This window comes from Engystomops pustulosus, chromosome 11, assembly GCF_040894005.1.
Source record: "Engystomops pustulosus chromosome 11, aEngPut4.maternal, whole genome shotgun sequence".
Taxonomy (NCBI): Eukaryota; Metazoa; Chordata; class Amphibia; order Anura; family Leptodactylidae; genus Engystomops; species Engystomops pustulosus.
Window position 1 is genome coordinate 35470063 of NC_092421.1, and position 21076 is coordinate 35491138.

The window sequence follows — 21076 nt, forward strand, 5'->3', positions numbered from 1 at the left end:
GGTTATATCACATATATATAAATTAATTTTGCAGGCTTGGGCTACAAGTTCCATCTTGTAGCAAATGGGAAAAGGATATCGGGAAAGTAACTAAGGAATTTTGGAAAAACTGTTAGAGGAGTTTTTTGTTCTTCCATGTCCTGGAATCACAGGATGACCCAGTTTAATTTTGTGCATCAGCTATACTATTCCCCTAAGATGGTATATAATATGAAGCTAAAAAATTCTGAATGTCTTAGATGCTCGGAACCTGGAGCAGACTTTATTCATGTAGCCTGGTCATGTCCAGAGATAGGCCTTTTCTGGAGGGAAGTCTTTCAATTTATAGATGATGAGCTTTCTATAGCCCTACCCGGGCCCTTACAAGTTGCTATTCTTAGGGTGCTGGAACTGGATAAGCATGATCTGTGTAAAAAACGAATCATCAACAAAATCTTATTTTTGGCAAGGCTGGGAATAGCAAAAAAATGGGGCAGTGCCCAAAGTCCATCCTGTAAGGAATGACTGGATATGATCAGAAAAGTAAAGGCCTGGGAGAGGATTAATTATCATAGAAGTGGCTGCCTACATATTTGGGAAAAGACTTGGTTGGTAGGGGGGCAAAGGTGCCAGGACCTTTGAAGAGGTATTAGTCCTCTTGCCTTTTCTTTTAGTTATTGGGTTGCTCTTTTTCTTCTTTATTTTGGGTTCTCCCGGCTGGGGGCCATGGTTAGGGAGGGGATTCTGGGCTAGGGAGGGGGGGGGCAGGTTGTCTCTTTTCTTTTTATAGGGTATTTTTGTATTTCCGTGGGTGTTAACAACGGTTTATAATAATGTGGACTGTAATTAAGATTTTCCTATGTCATAAGCTATTTTGATATATATTTGTATGATGTATGAACTGTAACGGATAGAAAAAGATTAATAAAATATTTGAAAATTAAAAAAAAAAAAAGGAACTTCATTCTGGAGATGCTAATGCATTTTGATGCCAGATCATTTGAGGTCATTTATCATTAACCAGGCTCTTTGGCACACTTCTAATACTGTATATAGTGCACCACTACAAGTCAGATTTATTACATCTGACTACAGCATTCCTCTGCACAGTTGGCCTTATTTTTGAGCTTTTTGTCAAAAGGGTCACATAAAAGGTAGCAAAGCACATTAGCCAAGAGGGCTGATTATAAGGTTTTTTTTCCAGGTGATCCCAGTGTGTCAACATTAAAGAAGACCAGTGGCGGGATTGGAATGAAGAGATGTGGGGGGAGTATGTATGGTTTATTGTTTGATAAAAGAAGTGGATGTTTTCCTTTAAAGGAAATTTACCATCATATTCAAACATAATAAACCAGGTGCACTTACTCATAGATCCAGGCACTGCAGGCAACGTTACTGTGATAATCTTTTTATATTTGTTATTCATGGCCCCCTTCCTTCTAAAATTAAAGTTGAAAATTATGCTATTGAGCCTGAAGGGCTTTTGGGGTATTTCCAGAGCCCCTTTGTGTTCCAAATGGAAGCTGTTACAATGAGCAGAACATGTCTCCCCTTCCCTTGCTCTGTTTTTATACTTTATAGTTGTACTTTAATGCTTTCCTTTAATGGAGTTTTCCTTTAAACTACTTACACGGAAATCATTTTTTATATATAAACATACAATGCAAAATAGTGTATGCAGTATAGTATATGGCATAACTATCTTAGTGTGTTTAAGATTAGAATTTGGCATTGTTCAGGAAAAAAACATAAATCCCATTGTACTAGCAACCAAAATAAGCATAAACCCCATAATCTCATCAGTTATCCATTTTTATTTAGTTGGTCCTGCTATTACATATGTTTCATTGTAATGTCCCTCACTCCCATAATAAGATATAAGATCCCATTCAATTTGACAGGTTAATGAGAGCTTTCTCCGAACACACAATACCAGCTGGAATTGTTGCAGCAGTTTTGAAATATGAAGAGATGAAGGTAGAATAAAAAGTGACAGCAGACAAATGAGTCTAAGCTTCAGTGGAATTTGGGTTAAGCGAGGTGCCCAGTCTCCCAATCTCCATTTTTTCTCCATAGAATTGCTTTGTGTGTACCCCAGGGACACTTAATGGAGACTCTTTAGAACAATCAGTGAACAGGAACCTTTCTCACATGAGATTGAAGAGTCTCTGTCCTCTGTGCCAGTAGAAAAAGTAGGGACATCTGCTGGGAAATAAACAGAGCTGTAGATAAATGACACGTCCCGTATTTCTCTTTCACCAGTCTGTAATATGTGTGCAGTGAATCTGAAACAAATGTAATGTGGCATTAAGTAAAATATGTATTATCATCCGATAAATGTGGGGAGGATTCACGTGGTGAACCATTCTATTTATAACACTCTATATGTTCACTCAATGGACTTTGGTCACACAAATACTTTATATAGTTGAGGATCACACATTCTTCAATATACATTGTATATATCGATGCTGTACAGTAAAAAGAGAGAACATTGATCTCAAAATGTTGTCATTTTACAAAACTCTTTATAAGTTTTATTCTTTCAGAAAAAATAGAAGCTGCTATGCTCCTGTAAAGACTACATTATTGAGTACAAGTCAGGAAAACATTTATGTATTTCAAATACCAAATAATAAATTAAATTCTACAACAATTTGGACAGGGGCGTAACTTGAAGGGATGCAGAGGTAGCGGTTGCACCAGGGCCCAAGAGGTTTAGGGGGCCCATAAGGTGTCACTTTCCCATATGCGAAGAGTACTAATATAAACCATACATTATAGTCGGGGGCCTGACAAAGACTTTGCACTGGGGCCCATCAGCTTCAAGTTATGCCACTGCCTTTGGAAGATATAGATCCTCTTTGTGGCAATCAACCCTTTAAAGCAAAGTTCCATGGAAAAAATTCATGCAAAATAACATTAATGCACAATGAAAAACTTAGTCTCTGAGATGCAACACATGGTAGGTAACATATCTGCACATTAATGTGTTACATGTGTTCAGACTTCAGCACCAGCCTCTGTCCTAAGTATGTCAGAGGATGCACTGTCAACTATGACTTTGTACTTATTTTTCATTCTGTCTGGAACCAGTCTGAATACTTCCCTATTTTCTACTGTCTCTAGTCCCATCTGCTGTCTCCTGCTGATTTATTCTGGGTTGCATATGATTAAGTTAGTGGTGATATAATTATTTTATATGATTACTATAAGTCTTTTCTGGAGCTTTCTAGCGTATTCTGCATTGCTTTGTTTTGATTTTTCTGTGCTCACTTCCTTTTTGACAATTTCCTTCTTCTGAGTCTTCCTCTACGTTTCCACCTACATTTGTACAACCATCCTTCTGCAGTTTGTTTTGCCCTGCTTTGGTCTCTGTGATTAACTTTGGTGCAGAAAGTGAACATCACCCAGTTGTCACCTACTACCTGGGTTGGATCAGCAACAATTTGCTCCCTTACGTTTCCTTGTTTTTGTATGTCCTTTACAATGCTTTGCCTTTAACTGAGCCCAACTCTTGTTATTTTTTCTCTAAATAAATACTTTTACAGCTTTATTTATAGTCAAAAACAATAGTTATATTGTATACATCTATACTGTACAAGTACGTTGAAACAAAGGAAGGTAACTGAATTTCAATCCCTATACACATGGTGTACAGCTTCCTAAAAATCTTCAAAATTTTTGTCAAATGAATACTCTACATATAAATTATTACATACTGTTAAGTATTATTCACTGCAGTGATTTGGGTTTTTTTCCATCTTTTCAATATTGGAAACTGAACAATTTAATATTTTTAGTGCAATCTGTAGAAAAAAATCTCACTTGAATGGTAATGATACTTAATTTAATCTTGTCAAATCAACTAATACAACAAATCTTAATGTCATAAATAGAGATGAACGCAATTCCTGCAGTTCATTTACAGAACAATGTGTGATGATTGTCTGTTATGTTTTCAACAATTTTACTCCCCAATTCATTAACAGCTCGTTCTAAAGAACGTCAGCGTTCTCAGTGTTGTTATTATTACACATTTCTCGCAAAAAAAATATGTTTTGAATTATTTGGTCACTTAGATTGTTCATTTTTTTTATTAATTAAAAACTCTTTACCACACTAGATGGGTGACTGCATATCTATTATTAGGTGAAAAACCCCCGGGAGTCTATAAGAAAGCTCATTGCCCGATTTAGTTTATTGCTTTGTCCACTAACCATCACCAGGCCAGTAATTCCCATAGGGATTGACCATTTCCCTGTAACTCACAACCGATTAAGTTTTAGTGCAACTGCTAATATATGTATTTGTCATGTTTAACTTGTGATACTCATGTAAACTTTCTGGCTGCTATCTGATAAACACTGTAATTTATAATCTCACCTACAGCCCCCCCCCCCCCCCCCCCCACTAAACTTCGCATCTTTCTCTTCTTTTTTTGGTTATATTCTGCTCCTTCTTACTTGTAAGGCTTACTCCTTACAAAAACCAAATAAACATTTGTTGATCTAAAAAATATTTGAGCTAATAAAGTTAAAGGATGGTTATCTGAAAAATATCCCAATACACACATCTGCTATATAAAGTAGAGATTGGCCGCAGGAGATAGAATAACTATTGGCCTGCTACAAGTATGTGGATATTTTTATTTATATGTCCCCTCATGAGGTCCTTTATAAGTTTTCCCCTGTTACTGGGGCATCAATGAGAGCCCCAGTTACAGGGGGAAATAATCCCCTGAGGCTCGGATGTCAGATTAACCCCAAAAACTAATTTCTCAGGGCAGTTCTGTTTTTGCTTTATCTTGTGATGCAAACAGGGTTTTTTAAAAATTTCTCCACATTTGGAATTTTTTCCAGCTTCCCAGTACACAGCACAGATAGTAAATAATGCCACGGAGAAGTAAAATTTGTTACTCACAAAATAAGCCCTCACACATCTCTGTACAGAGAAAAATGAAAAAGTTATGGATTTTTTAAAAGTGGAGAGCGAGAAATGAGCGAAAAAAGCCCTGCGTCCTTAAGGGGTTGATATTTAAATATCCACAATGTCTAAATGTTTGTTATTACTATATTTTGGGTTATATTCATTTTAATGGAAGAGATTACAATTCTAAATAGAATAGTCCACACAAAAGTAAATTTGATAAATAAAAAAGTGTATTTCAATGACATAGTAGATTGTATTTAGGTGTAATTATATGTTATGTTTTATCAGAAGACTAGATCCCAAATTGAACGTTTTTTGGCATTCTTAAAAGCCGTTTCCACTGCCTCACAGGAGGAGCATTGCTGTACTGTCCTAAATTTGTGTGCGAGAAAATAGTGACATGTTTGCTTCATAATGTTGCACAAAAACATAAAACCCTAGTACAGTTTGTAATAACCTATGTGATCAAATAAGCCCGACTGCTGATGAGACAAAAGATGCACAACCTGTGAGGCAAAATATTGCAAACAATTTTTTTTAGATTACATTTGGATGTATGCTTTGTAAATATATAACGTTACAGTAGTTAACCATGGTTATCTAATGACCCCATCTGAAATTTCTTTACTCCAAAGAAATAAAAAGTTTGGCATGATAAATGTTGTGTTTTAATGCTTTCCTTTAAAACCAATACAAATAATACATTTTTACTTGAAGCAGGATCAAAAACACATTAAGAATGTATACTCACCGGCCACTTTATTAGGTACACCATGCTAGTAACGGGTTGGACCCCCTTTTGCCTTCAGAACTGCCTCAATTCTTCGTGGCATAGATTCAACAAGGTGCTGGAAGCATTCCTCAGAGATTTTGGTCCATATTGACATGATGGCATCACACAGTTGCCGCAGATTTGTCGGCTGCACATCCATGATGCGAATCTCCCATTCCACCACATCCCAAAGATGCTCTATTGGATTGAGATCTGGTGACGGTGGAGGCCATTTGAGTACAGTGAACTTATTGTCATGTTCAAGAAACCAGTCTGAGATGATTCCAGCTTTATGACATGGTGCATTATCCTGCTGAAAGTAGCCATCAGATGTTGGGTACATTGTGGTCATAAAGGGATGGACATGGTCAGCAACAATACTCAGGTAGGCTGTGGAGCTGCAACGATACTCAATTGGTACCAAGGGGCCCAAAGAGTGCCAAGAAAATATTCCCCACACCATGACACCACCACCACCAGCCTGAACCGTTGATACAAGGCAGGATGGATCCATGCTTTCATGTTGTTGACGCCAAATTCTGACCCTACCATCCGAATGTCGCAGCAGAAATCGTGACTCATCAGACCAGGCAACGTTTTTCCAATCTTCTACTGTCCAATTTCGATGAGCTTGTGCAAATTGTAGCCTCAGTTTCCTGTTCTTAGCTGAAAGGAGTGGCACCCGGTGTGGTCTTCTGCTGCTGTAGCCCATCTGCCTCAAAGTTCGACGTACTGTGCGTTCAGAGATGCTCTTCTGCCTACCTTGGTTGTAACGGGTGGTAATTTGAGTCACTGTTGCCTTTCTGTCAGCTTGAACCAGTCTGCCCATTCTCCTCTGACCTCTGGCATCAACAAGCCATTTCCGCCCACAGAACTGCCGCTCACTGGATGTTTTTTCTTTTTCGGACCATTCTTTGTAAACCCTAGAGATGGTTGTCCGTGAAAATCCCAGTAGATCAGCAGTTTCTGAAATACTCAGACCAGCCCTTCTGGCACCAACAACCATGCCACGTTCAAAGGCACTCAAATCACCTTTCTTCCCCATACTGATGCTTGGTTTGAATTGCAGGAGATTGTCTTGACCATGTCTACATGCCTAAATGCACTGAGTTGCCGCCATGTGATTGGCTGATTAGAAATTAAGTGTTAACGAGCAGTTGGACAGGTGTACCTAATAAAGTGGCCGGTGAGTGTATATCTCACATTTTAAAGGGGTTGGTCCATGTTCACACATCACGGCTGTTTTATTGAACAAATAGCTCTACACTGGACCATGGATAATACCTGGTATTGCAAACAAGCACCAATCATTTCTATAGAGCTGAGCTGCAATGTCCGCATAAACATTACTGTATGTGGATTTCAAACACACAAGCTATTTTCTGAGATTGTAAGTTAAAATTTAGTAAAGTAAAGGATTACAAAAATGTACTAATTATTTTCTTAGAAAACAAAAAAATTTATTTTTATACATTGGCTTTAGAACCCATGCTATTTATATGTATAAAATATTTAGCAAACATTTTAAAATCAAAATTAAAGGAAATCAACCATTTAAAAAAATAACATTAAGAATAGCAACCTTTTCTCCTCTTTATTCCGATCCCTGCACTGTCCTGCACATCGGGATCGCCTAGAAAAAGAGTTATAAAAAGCAGCCCGAAGCACAAGGACTAGATTACCGAATCTTCGAGCTGCTAATTATGCATGCATCCACACCTCCTTCTCCAGGCATGTCAAGATTAGTGGAGGACAGCATCAGGATCGGAATTTAGAGGAGCATAGGCGAGTCTCCTTAGAAGTTTTTTTTGTTTTTGGAAAAGATTATACATTTAAACACATACAGATAGGAGTGGTATTTCTTTGAACACCAAAAACATGCTTACTAACCCAAAAATAAAATTTAGACACAACATATTTAAGGATATTAAAAATGTTGCATTCATGATCAAGATTTACTTTTGAGACAAAGTTCTGCTTTCAAAATCTTTCACATTCTTAAATGTTCTACTGGAGTTTGATGATGAAACCACTTCTCCAGTGGATGTTATTGTGGATTCATTGTTGACAGGCTGTTTGTATGAACATGTAGGGATGTCCTGAGTGGTGGAACATGGTTTGGCCATCAAAGATGTCTATGTTGCAGAGCCTGCTCTTGTCCAGACTTTCTTTTTGCATATCATTTCTGCACCGATTGTTTGGCAGTGTGTCCTTTAATTGGTTTTTGAAAATGTTTTAGTCTTTTTTTTTTTTTTTAAAGTTGCAACTACTACAATTACATGTTGCCCCAACAAGAAAACACCCTAATTGACAATAACGAAAAACACCTAAGACAAAATAGCCAAAAAATAACTAGACAAAAAGAAGATAAAATGTCCCCCATTATTTCTGTGTATGTGGGATTAAAACAGAGAACATTGCAATATGACTTATTATATTTTTTACCTTCAAACACTAGAATGATTTTACTGCCTGCATAGTGAGCATGCAAATTAATAAGGCTCCAGCATAATGCATTATTAGTTCCAGAAGTTAACTAGTTTGTTGAAAAATATTTAGTTACAATATAAAATAATAATTGCTTAAGCTCATTTTCTTGTATGGTAAATGGTTCTTTTTATACAGATTTTTTTCACAGTCTTGGGAAATCTTGTACATCCTCCCGATGCCACGTTACATGAATTGTACTATATGTTTTATAACATGACAATATATCTTACTATGAGTAGAAATAAACTGCTTCAGTTTTACATCTAAGTAGTAGCTCCAGAGCTTGTAAACTCAGCAGTAAAGGAAATTTTCTCGTTGAATAATTCAGGAAATATGGAATTATTTACTATACTAGTTTTATAAGTTACCTTCCATTAGGCAACATTTACTGCTCTGGATGGACTATTCACCACAGTCAAATAAACCAAGATTGGTGGTGTGTATTGTGTTCTCAGTGTATATTAATATTGCAGATGTTCCATTTCTTATTCACATAGTAAAGTATACTGTTCAGATCCACAATATCCCTTTTATTGTTATTTCATATTACCATTATCACTACTGATGCAACAGCATAAAACGTAAAGAGGAAAACACTTACAAATTAAGAAAGAAACTGACATTTTGCAATCCTTGAAGACATCACATATTCCAATTTTGATAGGTACCTATATTACTTGTCTAGTTGACCTAAATAAAGTGGCCTTAAATAGGGACTCCAGACAAAATTTCCCATGTGCTTCATCAAGGTATGTGTCTGACTCATCTGTTCCTATCCTCTCTATATATCACTTGGGTATAATTGCTTATGCAGATCTGCCTCTCCGACATGCTCCCCAGAGTGGAGCAGAAACTCATAGCAATTATTATACTAACTTCTAGGAGAATTTAGAGAGAGGGAAAACCGCATGCCCTCCTGGCAGTACAGTCTGTATCTGCCCATGTGATGCAATCCTCATGCACCAAGAGCTTTAAGAAAGTGAATAGTCATCATTGAGAGCAGACAAGATTGATTACTTGATTGCAGAGTATACATAAAAAGGGCACACCATGTGAGAGGCAAACCATAAAGAGTGATGGGATAGGAAAAGGAGAATTATTCTCACCGTTAATTTGGTTTCCATTAGTCCACCATGACGGCCCCAACTGGAAGATGACCCCTGACCTCTGTAGGGACAGGAAGCAGAGAGGTTAAATGCCCCTCCCCTGCATCCACACTCCAGTGGCTACCAAATAACTACACCAGCTGTGGATGCAACCCATTTATTGTATGTTATAGTCACACACAGTTACAACAGGTTAAATAATAACAATACTAAGACTACTCTGTCTTATAAAGCAAAAGGGGGACGGGAAAATATATGGGTCGTCATGGTGGACTAATGGAAACCAAATTAACGGTGAGAATAATTCTACTTTTCCATAGCGTCCTCCATGATGGCCCCAACTGGATATGTACCAGATTACCAGTACTTCTAGGAGGGGACAAGACTTTCCTACAGAAGGCCTGGTCCCTGGCGCTTTGGACATCTAATCTATAGCGTCTAGCGAATGTTAACTGGCTAGACCAAGTAGCTGCTTTGCAGATATCTACTAGAGAGGCCCCACGTTTTTTCAGCCCATGAGGCTGCAACCCCCCTGGTTGAGTGGGCCCTCACAGTCCCTGGAATGTCCATATTTTCGGCATCATATGTCTCTTTGATGGTAGTTCGGATCCAACGGACAATAGACGCCTTGGAAGCTCTTTTCCCCTTGTTCTTCCTCGTGTACTGCAGGAGGAAGTTGTCGTCCTTTCTCCGAGGTTTAGAGATGTCCAGGGTATGCCATGCTGACTCCTTACTGTTCTTTGGGTTCTGGCAAAAAGAAGGTAACACAATTTCTTGATTGCGGTGAAAACTGGAAGACACCTTGGGTGTGAAAGTCTTATCTAGAGTTAAAATTACTCTGTCTTCCATAACTCTAAGATAGGGTTCTCTGAGGGAGAGAGCCTGAATCTCCCCTAGCCGTCTAGCTGAGGTTATGGCTATAAGGAAGGTCAGCTTAAGGGTTAGGTTTCTAAGGTTAGTACTCTCTAAAGGCTCAAATGGAGGCCTCATCAGGTAATTCAACACCAGAGACAGATACCAGTTTGAGATGTTTTGTCTTAAGCAACGCCTTAGCCTGGAAGTAGCTTTCACGAACCTCTGGATCCACTTGTGCTCGGCCAGGGAGGTATCAAAGAAAGCACTAGGGGCCGACACCTGGACCTTGAGCAAACTTGTCTTCAGCCCTTTATCAAATCCTGCTTGCAGGAAGTCCAGTATCTGCTAGATGTTAGGGGACAACTGGTTAGGAGGAACTGAGCCGCAAAAAGACACAAATTTCATCCATATTGTGGAGTAAATTATGTGGGTGACCACCTTATGGCTGGCTTTCATCTTGGAGATTACCTTGTCAGATAGCCCCTGGAGAGCCTGTGGTTTGGGATGAAGGACTGGACCCTGGAACAGTGCCATCTTCTTTAGCCAAGGAAACCAGTTCCTCTTTGGCCACCAAGGAATGACAAGGATAACTTCCGCCTGGTAATCCCGGATTTTTTGTATGACTCAGGACACGAGAGGTATTGGGGGAAAAGCATACTGTAACTGCCCCCCCCCCAAGACTGGCTGAACGCGTCCCTTTGGCAAGAAATGCGGGAGCTCCTTGTTCAGACACCACTCGTTCTGATTGATTTTTCTCCGACTGAGGAAGTCTGCCACCTGATTTTCTTCTCCCTTCAGGTGAATGGAGGAGAGGGATTGAAGATTGTCTTTTGCCCAGAAAAAGATCTTGCTTGAGAGTCCCAGGAGAACAGGATTTTTGGTTCCCCCTTGGTGGCGTAAGTATGCCACCATAGTGACATTGTCCGAGAATATCCTGACGTGCTTTCCCTTCAGCATTTGTGTGCTGGATCTCAAGGTTTCTAGCATCACTCTTAATTCCCGATAATTTGAGGAACGGGATTTTATTGAATCTGGCCACAGTCCTTGAACAGGATGATCTGCAACAATCGCTCCCCATCCCGACAGACTTGCGTCCATCTGAATAACTGTAATTGGCCAAGGATGCCAGGGTAGTCCTTTTCCTAGATTTGCCGGATCTGTCCACCAACCCATGGATTGTGAGACTGAAAGGGGTTTAGGTGACAAGGATCTTTGTCCCAGGAAGACAGCACCCAGTTTTGGAGTATCCTTGTGTGGCTTTGACTCCATTGCACGCACTGGATGCATGCAGTCATGATTCCAATGATTCTCATCGCTTCTCTTATGAAGCAGCACTTCCTCTTCTGGAATGTCTTTACCTGGAGAATTAGATTTTTTCTTTTTTCCGGCGGGAGAAAGGACATTTGTTGTGTGGAGTCTATCAGTACTCCTAGGAAAACTATGTTCATGCTCGGGTCTAGGTTGGATTTTTCTGTGTTGATGATCCAGCCTAGCTGTCGAAGAGTCTTCATGGTGACATCCCTGTGAAGAATCAGCTCCTGTCTTGAGGCACTTACTCCCAGAAGGTCGTCCAGGTATGGAATGGTGGATATTCCTTCTTTTCTCAGGAACGCTACTACCTCAACCATTATCTTCTAAAAAGTTCTCGGCGCAGAGGATATTCCGAAAGTTAGAGCCTTGTACTGGAAATTAACTTCCTTGCCTTCTGAAGACAGAACTGCAAACCTGAGAAACTTCTGCGAGTTGGGGTATATTGGGACGTGGTAGTAGGCGTCCTTCAGGTCTATCGTGCACACAAACGCTTGGTGTTGGATTAGAGCTGAAGCGGAAGAGACGGTCTCCATCTTGAACCTCCTGTAGCGGACATACTTGTTTAAGCCTTTCAGGTTGCAGATCATTCTGGACTTACCGTTCGGCTTTTTTATGAGGAACAATGGAGAATAATGTCCTCTTCTTTGATGTTCCGGAGGTACGGGGATAATCACATCCAGCTCTATTAATTTCTGCACTTCTGCCCAGAGTTTGAGTAACAGATTCCGAGAGGGTTGCCTGGTTAGGACGTAATTTATGGGAGGAAGAGTGGTCAATTCTTACTTTGTAGCCGTCCTGGAGGATAGATAGGATCCAGGGGTTTGACGTGATCTGGTTCCATTGTTGATGAAATTCCAACAGTCTTCCTCCCACCTTGGCATCATTGCTTCCTGAAACTCGGGGCGGAGTTACTTGCACTAAGGAGGAACCCCCTGCCTCTTCCACCTTTTGGGGTAGCTCCACCTTCCTTGTTTACCCTTACCCCTAAAAGACTGTCTCCTGTCTTTGGGGTCACGAAAGGCAGGTTTCCTCATATTGGTCCTGGATTCCAGGGAAGCCCTTCTTCTTATCCGCTGCCTTTTCCAGGATGGTGTCCAATTCGGGTCCAAGCACATACTTCCCCTCAAATGGAATGCCGCACAACTTAGACTTAAACCTGAAGTCTCCATTCCACTGACGCAACCAGAGGAATCTTCTCATTGAGTTGGATAGTGCTCCTTCCTTGGCACTAATCCTTACCCCTTCCGCTGAGGTGTCCGCGATGAAAGCTGTGGCTGCCTTCAGGGTTGAAAAGGTATTAAGCAATAAATCCCTTGGGGTTCCAACTCCATTACCCAGTGGAAAAGGGTGCGAGCTACAGACGTTATAGCGATGTTGGACTTTAGGTTCAGCATGGAACACTCACAGCTCTTTTTCAACAGGCTATCTGCCTTTCTATCCAGTGGGTCCTTCAACTGGGTAGCGTCCTCAAAAGGCAAGTCGGTCTCTTGGTCATCTTGGTGACCTGAATGTCCATCTTAGGAGCTGAGTTCCATAGCCTGGCTTCCTCTTCATCAAATGAAAGGCGGTTCCTAAATTCTTTGGATAAAGAAAGTTTATTTTCCGGATCCCTCCATTCTTCCAGAATCAGATCTTTGAGTGTGTTGTTGACTGGGAATACACACCTCTTCTTAACTTTAAGCAGACCAAAGAGTTCATCCTGAATGGACTGCATCTCTTTTACCGCCTCTATTTTCAGGGTATCCTGTACAGCTTTTAAGAGGGGCTCTAGGTCTTCAGGGGGCCAGTAAATATCTTGACTCCATCTTATTTGCAGAGGTGGAGGGGGATGTATCAAACTCCAATGAATCCCTGACCGTAGCTCCATCAGAGTCTGAAGCGGGTCTGAAGATGAGTCTATTATCCTTTGTCGTTTTTGAGGTGACTCCTGGGGGGTAAAGGCAGCCAAGGATGATGAAACAGATGATCGGACTTCCTCCTGGATAAAACTGCGCATCTCCTCCATGAATTAGGTCCTCTCCACACAAAGCAAATTATCCAGGCATTTTTTGCTCACAGGTTTCTTATATGCACTCGGCAGTTTTTCAAAACACATGTTGCATTTTTTATGAGACGTTTTCTTTCTCTCAGAGGAGGTTTGTTCCTTAGAATGGCCTTTTTCCTTCTCCTTGGGATCCTATCGAGGAGAGGAGAGCCTAAATAAGGAAGTGCTATAAAGGGGACATGCGGGTGACCCACCACCCTATCCCTTTAACCCCTCACAGGAGGTCATATGAGGTCCAAACCTGAGGCCTCCAAATTGCAGGGTTCCATGCTCCTAGAGGGACTACAGTAACCAGCCAGCCTAGAATGTAACAACAACAATTGACGATATGGAAAAAGTGTTTCCCTGGAGTGTCACATCAGTATCTCAACCTATTTTAGAAGGAACTTTCACCACATCACTTATATGAAAATTAGCATTTTGTGCAGGTTGCTACACAGTTCTAGCACTTCGAATTTTCTTTCTAGCCCCCATGGTTGTGGAGATATCAGTCTTACCCTTATAATCTGTGTTCTGTCAGAGAGGAGGAGTGTGTTATGCTAATCATCTCTCATACTGTCCAATCAGCAGCAGGCAATGTTGAAGAAGCTACTATGAACAATAGTGACCTCTAATTTTTCTATGATCATCTAGAGGCTGTTTTCATACTAAATTAACCTAAACTAAAAAACAATGTTACCGCAGAGATGTAGTAGGGAAATGGGAGAAAGTTCCACAAAAACAAACTATCACTGCAGCCTCTGACAGTGGCAGAGTGTACCCGCGGAATCCGTGCAAGAAATGTGCACGAAAGCTGCATACAGTTTGCAAACACAAGAAGCACTCCCTGACTATGAGAAATAAGATTGTCTGGTCTGATGAGACTATTGAACTTTTTGGTGTTAATTCTAAGCAGTATGTATGGAGGAAACCCAGCTCTGCTCATCACCTGCCAAATACATTCCCAACAGTGACGCATGGTAGTGGCAATGTCATGCGGGGCAGTAACAGGACAACTGGTTGCACTTGAAGGAAAGATAAATGCTGCCAAGTAAAGAGATATCCTAAATGAAAACCTCTTCCAGAGTGCTCTGGACCAGACAATGACCCTAAGCACACAGCTCAAAACAGAGGCTTCAGAACGTCTCTGTGACCATTCCTGATTGGTCCAGCCAGAGCCCTGACATAAACATAATTGAGCATCTCTGGAAAGACTTGAAAATGTCTTCCACCAACATTCACCATCCAACCTGAGAGAACTGGAGAGGATCTGCAAGGAAAAATGGCAGAGGATCCCCAAATCCAGCTGTTAAAACATTTCGCATTATTCCCAAGAAGACTCTATACTAGCTAAAAAGGTTCTTCTACTCAATACTGGGAAAAGGGGAATACGTTTTTCTTGTTAAATAAATTACCAAAAATATCTACATTTCAGTTTTTTTGTGTCGAGGTGTGGAGGAGAGTGTATGTTACTGAGCAAAAATACTACTTTTTGTACCCACTTAAGCCAAACAACGTGAAGCGTGATCTCATACACAAAGATCAGTATTACAGTAGCCAATACACTAAAAAACAAGATTAAATCAAAAACAGAAAAAGAGTAAGTGTGTAAAGGCTGAAAAATCAATAAACTTTATTACAATTCATATACAATGATCCACGAATCCTACATGCATGATTAAAAACATTTAAAAGTGTACAAAAACACATACATACAACAAAGTGGGTCAGAGTCTGGTTACCGAGACACACATACGGCCACAGGTCAACACAAAAGTAAGTGGATGCAGTACCCTCACAAAAATGAAATGCAAATGGAGCCCTAAAAACTCTACCTGATCACTGTCCTGGGGAGATATGAGAAATAGGTCAGATCTAGATGCTCAAAAAGAGCCAGATGAGAATCCTGCACAAAGCCCAGGACGGAAATGAAACTGATCGGTAAAGCAAAAGGTAACAGGGAACAAGTGTAATCCCATGAGGTCAGAACAGAGCAGAGCCCAAGTCATCAAAGTTGCTAAGCAGAAGAGCCCAAGTGGGAGGAGGGAGAGCTAAATCATAGACACGTGGCCGAAGGCACCCCATGCGTTCCTTCGCTTAATTGCGACTTCCTCAGGGGTAAGTGCCTTCTGACCCGTGGAGCCTACCTTATGTGTCCCAAGGAGATCCCCAGCCTCCAATCGCTGGCGTTGACTGAGTGTAAGCACCTGTGTGTAAAGTCCGAACATGGCGAGATTCCCGCGAGACCAGCAAACTCTTGCGCATGCGCATCGATCATTGTCACTCACGGCGATGGTTACAGTGAACCCTGGTATCCTATGCTCATGCGTACTTAGTTGGCACATATCAACGCTGGTGTGACTGGATGAAGCGACAAATTGTGCGCACGCGTATAATGAAGATTGGGTGAGGCGACAAAATATGCGCACGCGTGCAAATACAGATAGTGATTATGAGTAAATAATGTTAAGCGCTTGCGTACTCAATCTGCAAGTATCGATGCTGATACAGCTGGGTAGAACGGCGAATTATGCGCATGCGTACAATACAAAGCCGTGATTTATAAAGAAGCAACATTAAAGTGCAAACGTGCCGAACAAGCCACAAGGGTATGTATATTCCTTGATAAATATGGTGTGCATATGATTACTGGCGCAACTAAACAAGACAACAGAGTAAGTAAAGACGTGCAGTAAAAATAGTGGTTATGGAAAACCAATCAAGAATGATGTACAAACACAAGTAGGACAGTGCATGTGTTGTACGCAAATGGATATTTAGTTGGTCAATATGAAAAGGGGCACTATCAAGCAGGAAACCATAGTGCAATATAAGTGATCCAGTGGATCTACTTTTTGTACCCACTGTAACTTATTTTTTATGGAAAATCCCTACCATTCAAATATGTAAGGCTTTATTATCTGTATGATGAATAATTGTTGTTTAAAAGTTGTTTTTTCAAATTCCTCATGAGTATATTTTAAAGTTACATTTTTTAAACCTGACAGCTCCTTTAAGTCTTACTGTCGGTATCTTTAAGTTATTTTGTTAAGATGCACAATATTATGAAAATGTACACCTCAATATAAGAGAAATTCTCTATTGTATGAAGCTTAAACTCAAAGAATTCCAGAGGGAGTATTTTTGCCATGTAGTTAATGATATCCCCAAGAAGTGTAATTAGCCTTCATTTTCACTATGGTGCATCATGTGGCTTCAGATATTCTGAGCAGTGGGGGATTACATGAGGCATTTTAAAACCACATTAAAAGAACACAGTTCTTATATTACTTAATTACTTTGTGATATCTGCAGATTTAATTGGGCTTTGGGGGTGAGTGAAGCACATACATGTTGTGTGGATGTAATAAAGGTCAATTTTACATTTATTGCTATGTAGGTATATTTCATGATAGAAAAGAGGGAGCAGGCCCTAGATTCACCCACAACCCCTGGCAGACACCTAACAAGCCTTGCAAAGCCTATTGCTTAGGAACTTGTGATCGACAATCCCTACACTAACTGAGTGCACAGATAAGATGACCAGACACAGAGGGATAAACAAATATAACAGACAGACAAAAAAAGTTAAACAGAACCAGGTCAAATGCAAGCACAGAATCAAATAGCAAGAGAATACTCAATTAACTTAGCAGGTGTCAGATACACATTATAGCAGAGCAATAGCACGCTGAAATAGGACAAAAGTGTCAGGTGACTAGTTAAACCAGCAAGCTGTAATAGAATTGGGCAGATATATAAAGTTTTCTTGATGCCGCCCCCAGCAGCTGACTGTATCATCCATCCAGGTATCATCCATCCAGGTGATACACAACTGTGCTTTAAAATAGCTACTTTCTGGTTGCCTCCTGGTGTTTTACATTTGCATTTCTTAACAAGCCCTAGAGCTGTTACCTTTATAAATACTCAAAGAACTAGACAACTTGATAAATCTATTGCAGTAAAGTCCCAACACCTGTTGTGTGCAAAATCCCCATATACTGCTATACTGAAGTAAAAATAAATAAATACATAAAAATTCCAATCACACCCCTTTTTCCTAAAAAAATAAAGTTAAAATGATAAACATGTTAGGTATTTCTGCATCCCAAAATGTCCAATTTATAAAATGTAATAACAGTTATTTCCTGATGTTTAACCCCATAATGGAAAATAGCACCCACTTTCTCTCCATTTTGCAACATATAAAAATTTTTTTAAAAAATGATTGACTGTGCAGTCCTCAAAAAGGTAGCATTTAAAACGTCATCTCATTTTACAAAAAATGAGACCAAACACAGCTCCAATGAAGTATGAAAAGGTTATTAGCACCAGAATAGGGCAAAAGAACTATGTATAAACACATTATAAAACCTATGTGAATTTAGTATGTCTGTGATCATAATGGCCTAAAGAATAAAGAAAACATGTCATTTGAGGTAAAAGCCTTAAAAACCAAGCCCACAAGAAAATGGCGCAAATGCACTTTTTTCCCAATTTCACTGTATTTGGATTTTTTTCCGGCTTTTCACTACAGGGCATGAAATATTTTAGATGCTGTCACTATTGCATGAAATTTTTTATGCAGAAAACAAGCCCTTACACTAACTTTTTTATTTTTCCATGTAAAAAGCTTAGATATTTGGGGAGTGAAAAATGGAAATGCAAAAACAAAAAAAGTCTCGGCGTTAAATTAAACTAGCTTTTATTTCTATGCAATTTTGCCAGTTTTAGATACTTAGATACAGCTTAATATTTATGTTTCATGAAAATGGGTGTGGCTTTGTGGGTTGAGATGGCATAAATTATTTATGGGATCTTCTGGCTCATATGAGCGTAAGAGGCTTAACACCCCAATTTACACATTTGAAAAACAAAAACATGAATAAGTCACCGTAAGATACAACAAAAACTTTGTACATAAAATTGACCCACATGGAATCAAAAATAACTTTTTTTTTTTTTTTTTTTTTTAGAGTGCAAGGCTTGCTAAATTCTCTTTAGTGTGTTGATTTTTAGTAATTAATATGCTCATAACTATGATGTTATGATGAAATTAAATATGTTCTATATAAGGAGGGTGATGCCTTATAAAGAGAATAACGGACTACAAATTATAATACAATTAGAAAGACTATGCCCTTATTTCGGAAACATAATTAACAAGGATGAGAAAAGAGGACTTTTGGCTTTCTATTTGTCACATCAAGTAAATGTATTCCATGACAACTTAGGCCATGTGATAATCTGACATATGCATTAATTAGTGTCATCAGAAAACCTAATTACTAGTGATTTGCTATATCACCTTGTATTGAACATAATTATTATACCACACGGATCTAATTGTTATGAATTGTAAAACAATGACGATTAATGGGCAGAAAAACACAACCCTTCATCAGTTTCCATAATGAAGTATAAAAGCTCCTATATATCACAGAGCACTAGATTAATTTACAAGCTTCATTTAGATATTAATCATTGTTTAGATCATTTTCATGTGGCGATGAATCCATGACTGTCTTACATCATCTATGAATTGTAATTTCTTTCATCTATGGACAAGTTTAATTGAATATATATTGCAGATAAGCTACAAGGTTAAATCAGGGAGTATATTAATATCCACTCATGTACAGATTAAAAATATTGTTTCCCTGTTATTCATATTAATATCATATCATGTGTAGACATCATTCTTGTACAGTTATTATTGCTTAGCATAATGCTTAGTTGCTTTGCAGCAAAGGTTGTTGCAATTTTATGTGTAAACCATTGAAACTGGCCTGTATGCTGACCCAATCCCATGGACTGCAAGCCTTGTACAGAAGAGGAGTCCTTGCATTATACCAAATATGATGCAAGGACTTTCCATTTCCAGGCTAGACTTTAGTGCCAGCACAATACAGTGCTAGTGCTGCAGTTCTGACGGCAGATGGACAATCCTTGCAAGGACTTCCCTGCTGTAAAGGGTGTGAAATACATGGGATCAGGCATAAAATGTAGAGCTGAGAGCTGAGACAAATTTAAGTTTGTCCGAAACTATATTTTTTAAATCAGTTTGGGCCCCGGTACCAAACCCCAACCCCCACCAGCACTGTGTAAAGTGGTTAAATGACGCTTGCAAAGTCGCATTTCAATATCTGAATTCTTGTGGATGTCATTGGGGATTGCCAATCCGTAGTGACTTAAATGCCAAAATTAAGCTAACCCATTTAGGGTATAAAATAGGATTAGACAGTCTTAAATTTGATTAATCTGACACTTTGCATGGTCAACTATTAGTCAACATCACATGATCTGCTCTAATTCATCAAGCAATCTACATAAGTGTCTAGCAAAGATATGACAGTTACTTTTGGCCATAATGCAGTTTCTCAGCGTACTGGTCATTTTCATGATATTAAAAGGCCTTGCATGCCCCAACATCAATAACATTACCTGCTACTTCTAAACTTATTTTCTCTGGTCTCCATTGGTCCTAATTCCAAATCCTGTGTAGACACACTGGGAATGCTTTAAGCCAATCACTGACTGAGAGGGCTATTTGTGGCAGGAATTCAAAAACATTTCCTGTCTGCCAAAACAAAGCCAGAAAGAAAACAAACTTTGGGGACCAAGGAAGGGCCAGCTCCAGGTTTCGGCAGGTCCTCGGACCACAGAGCCACCTTGGTTCCCATTGCAGTGAACTCATATGGTGGCAATAAACCTTCCTTCCTAGTTTAATTGTAGACAGACCCACCTCCTGGGATTAATTATAAACACCCCCTCATAGTTTTAATCTATACATCACCCATAAATTAATTACATAGATCCTCTTCATAGATTCATTATATATACTCCCATGGGTTTATTATGTACACCTATCTGGCTTATACTGGAGTATATAAAAAATATAAACTTAGTACTCACTCTCTGGCACTGACCCCTGGTGTACTCTTCTCCCCGCATCATCTCCGGGTTCTCGGATGCTCCAGCAGATGCACGTCTATACAATCTGTCGCCACCTCCTGACATTTTAGTTTGTGTGCTGACAGATCGCATGGACATCCATCTGCTGGAGCAGCTGGTAACCTGAAGAGGTGCTGTGGGGAGAAGAGGCTGCTGGTCATTAGCACCAGAGGGAATACTAAGTTTATTTTTTAAGGTGGCACTGCACGCTCTTTTTTTTTTTTTTTTTTTTTAATGGTGGCACTCTACTGGATATTTTACCGACGGGGCATTCTGCTGGATATTATATTGATGGGGGCACTCTGCTGGACATTATATTAATGGGGGCACTATGGACATTTTATTTATTGGAGGGGATGAAGTGGACATTTTTTTTCAAAAGGGGAGATTACTTACTGGACATTTTATTAGTGTGTAGAAATTACCACCCTATGCTACAAATTTTTTTGTTGTAAAATTAGGTACTTCGGCTTATACTCAGGCCGGCTTATACTCGAGTATATATGGGGCATATACAGTCCTTCATAGTTTTAACATACATAGGCACCATGGATAAATTATCTACAGTCCATCATAGCTTTATGAATGAATGTGGGCCATAAAAAACAATTAAGTTACCTCATCTCACTCAGGTCCAGGGCTTACACTCTTCTC

At 39.5% G+C, this 21076-nt stretch overlaps 1 long non-coding RNA gene across 1 annotated transcript in view; it reads right to left on the minus strand.

Moving 5' to 3' along the window:
- Nucleotides 1-1773: 1773 nt before the first annotated feature.
- LOC140105874 (uncharacterized) overlaps nt 1774-21076 on the minus strand; it is a 167243-nt gene continuing 147940 nt past the window's right edge. The window contains exon 3 of the long non-coding RNA XR_011850664.1: nt 1774-2181. This is a non-coding gene — a long non-coding RNA (uncharacterized lncRNA). The remainder of the gene's footprint in view (nt 2182-21076) is intronic.